The sequence below is a fragment of the Trichechus manatus genome, unplaced genomic scaffold, assembly GCF_000243295.1.
Source record: "Trichechus manatus latirostris isolate Lorelei unplaced genomic scaffold, TriManLat1.0 scaffold00106, whole genome shotgun sequence".
Classification (NCBI taxonomy): domain Eukaryota; kingdom Metazoa; phylum Chordata; class Mammalia; order Sirenia; family Trichechidae; genus Trichechus; species Trichechus manatus.
The window spans coordinates 8,242,511-8,246,276 of record NW_004444042.1 but is presented as its reverse complement, the minus strand read 5'-3'; positions in this window follow the sequence as shown (position 1 = coordinate 8,246,276).

Below are 3,766 nucleotides of genomic sequence, written 5' to 3'. Positions count from 1 at the left end.
TGTGGGGTTGTTAACCAATGTCATAAAACAACATGTGTACTACTGTTTCATGAGAAACTATTTGTTCTGTAAGCCTTCACCTGAAGTACAATAAAATATATAAAAAAACAAAAACAAAAACAAAAAACTCCTGTGAATGTAATATGTGCTCATGATAAAAATCCAACCGTGCAGAAGGTGTGAAGAGAGAAACCAAGAGCCTCCCCGCCTCCCATCCCTCAGAGATAACATCTGTAAACAGTTTCTCCAGGATCCTTCTAGATGTTCTCTCTGCAGGTTTCGGTGTGTGTATCTGCAGATTTGCAGGGGAGTGTCTTTTTTTTTTTCCCCCAGAAAGGGATTATAGTACACATATTGTTCTGCAACTTGTTCTTTTTACCTAACAAAAGATCTTGGTCATCTTTTGAAAATTTACCTCATGCTTTTTAACACTCACGTAATATTTGGATGGACTATAATTTATTTAACTGTTGTCCTACCATACCAAACCAGTTGTCATCAAGTCAATTCTGACCCATGGTGACCCCATATGTTGCTGAGTAGAACTATGTTCCATAGGATTTCCAAGTCTGTGACCTTCCAGAAGCAGATCGCCAGGCCTTTCTTCCAAGACACCATAGGTGAGTTTCAATTTTTGCAATCACCATCAAATTGGTGCCCTGCTTCTGGTCTCAAACCTCCAATCCATGCTCCACCTGCTGTCAGAGTAACATTTCCAACATCCCATCTGACTGTCACTCCCTGCTTAAATATTTTCCCTATGTTAGGGTATTCACTAGGTGTCTTATCTTCCTTTCTAGACTTTAAGTTCGCCAAGGCAGAGCCCAGGCTATTTGCCTTGGAGCTCCTGGCAAGGGGCTTTCCAGGCTGGCCACTCTGCAGTGTTTAAGCCAGTCTCAGTGCCTGCTCTGGGGAAATGTACGAGGTTCTCACCCTGTCTGAACCTCATTCATTTATTTGTGAGCACTCTGTGGCTGGACCTTGTGCAGGGCCTGGGACTCCAGGATGAAACTGATATAGTCCTTGGCCTCCTGACGCTTGTGGTTTAGTAGGAAAGACAGGCTTTGGACACCCACACAAATAAACACATTTATAATTACAAATGGAATGAGTGCTTTGAAAGGAAACAACAGGGAAGGGCTCTCTGAAGAAGTGAGGAGGTACAATGGGGGAGGAAGCCAGTGCGAGCCAGTAGACCATGGGATCTAGTTCCCACTCTGGGCCACCCTGGACACTTCCCCTTTAGTTCCTCATCTGTACAATAAGGGAAATCCCCTTTCCAGTTTTAACTTTCTGTGACATTAATAAATGCTATCAGAGTTCAAAGGAAGCAGAATTCCCACCGCCTGGAAGGGGTCAGGGGAGATTTCTTGCTGATTTCACACATTGAGCTTGAGTCATGTGTAGTCTAGTCAAATCAATCCTGGGCCAAATACTTGTTCAGCATATACTGTATGTATCTTACACTGGGAGAGGCAGGGATGTGGATGTGTGTGTGCGCGCGCAGGCACTGGAGGGGTGTTGTGTGGTGGTGATGGTGAGTGTTCAAAGGTGAAAAATACATGATCTCTACATAATCTCTGAGGGAGTTTATAATCTGATGCGGGCATCAGAGCAGGATAGGATCATTTCAATATACAACGCTGAGAGAGAAGAGAGCAGCTCATTCAAATCTGTCTGGGCTGAGCACTGGCTTCAAAGTCAAGCAGGCTTGGGCTGAACTCCCCACCCTGCACTCCCCAAGTCTGTTCAAGGAGACTCCCTGGAGGACCCCATGCCCAAGACAAGCTTGGAGAGTGAGCAGGAGCTAAAAGGTGGAAAGGGCATCCAGGATAAGCAATCAGCAGTGTTGGCTGGAAGGGACTTAAGATCCCTTAAGATCACAGAAGAATGGCATCCTGTGGGGCACAGTGAACCTGGGTGAAGTTGCATTGAAAAAAAAAAAAAAAAACCCACACAAAAGAGAACAGCGTAAGCAGCACAGGTGTCCCCTTTCTTCTCTAGGGCCGAGGACTTCATGCCCCAGAGTGGGCACCAGATGGGAGAAGAAGAAATCTGCTGTTTCCTCTGCCCATCTCACCTCCAGGCTGATGTGTTTGTTTCTCTGAAGCACCATTAAAGATACTGGAAAATTATATGCTTATGTTTTGCTGGTGTCCTCTTTATGATCCACTAAATGTGGCTGTATATGTTTTGCATAATACATATATTTTACACATCTGCATACATATTACTGTGCAAACTTGTATACACAAAGCCATGCATACTGTACTTTATGGAAAATTTAAGAGCGTTTCAGAGATAATTAGAACCAGATGTGATTTTCCCTTCCTTGGTTGTGGGAGGGAGATGAATCTAGAGATAGTCAAGGGCCTGCCCTAGAGGCTTGGTAGGCCAAAGAGCCAAACTTGCTCTAAAGGCAATGGGGAGCTATTAAAAAGTTCCAGGAGGGAGGCCCTAGAGAAGCTGAACACGAGTAAAATAAATACAAAGTTCTAGGCTCTTCTTGTTTCTACTAAAGAAAACAGAGTTGCCTCCACAATTGGAGCAGCAAATCCCAAACCAGTTCTGCCCACAACACATCTCTGTGCCGTGCCTCAGTTTCCCCACCTATAGAGGAAAGCCTGCCAGCATGGAGGTGTCGGACAATCAGGTTAACACTGTGAAGCAACAAGGCCCAGAGGCTGACGGACTTTTGGCCAGCCTCAGCAAAACCCAGGACACGTGTCAAATTTGAATATTTTTCTCTACCTGAATTGAAGTTGGTGCATCAGGGTTAGGAAGAGCTTGTTGATGCCTCTGCAGGCCTATTGATGTCCTTTCCATTGCTGTTGAGTGGATTCCAACTCATAGCAACCCTACAGGACAGAGTAGAACTGTCTCCTTGGGTTTCCAAGAATGTAATCTTTACAGGAGCAGACTGCCACATCTCTTTCCTGTGGAGCAGGCTGGTGGGTCCAAACCATTGACATTTGGGTTAGTAGCCCAGCGTTTTAACCACTGAGTCACCAGGGATCTTTTTTTCCAGGGCCAGACTCTCTTAAAACGTGCTAGGAGAGTGGAGCTGCCCCCCACCCCCAGGCAGCTCGCCTCATTGTGCAGTCCTCAGCAGACAGCAGCTGCACCAAGTGCTAAAGGAAAGCTCCCATAATAACCATGTGCGATAATAAAAAGATAAAGAGGCAAATAGGTATGTAGGTCAGCCTCGAAAACAGCCACCCGCCCACTTGGCTTGGGTAACCATTTGTGCCAGGCGGGTACAAAGGGCTCTCCTCCTACCTCTCCCAAGCTGATCTTCCCTGTTCTTTTCAGGGCTGTCTTAAATAAAAGTCCCTCCCTGCACTTAGCTGGAGGTGGCCTGCGCCAAGTCTACAATACAGCGCTACAGGGGCAGGCACTGCTCCCTGCACCCCTCTCCACCAAACAAATCCTGGGGTCAGAGGGCACAACGGCTCTGCCTCTCTGACGCGGGTTCTTGGGACTAAGTCAGGGTTTAGGGTGGTGACTCACAGACACTCCCCCGCCCTCTCCCCTCAAGAGGTTTTGCTTGCACCCAGGAGGCCTCCCCCACCCCAACAGAGACCCCTTTGTTAACACGACCCCGTCCAAGGAAAGTTACAGCCTCAGGGCTCGGAGCGCCTCCTCAGCCTCCTCCCCCTCTTCCCCGCCCTCAAGAGAAAAGGCGACAAGCCTGCCGCCCTGCCCCCACCGAGCAGCCGAGCGACCGAAGCGCTGAGCTCAGCATATCTGCGGCCTGGCCGCCTCC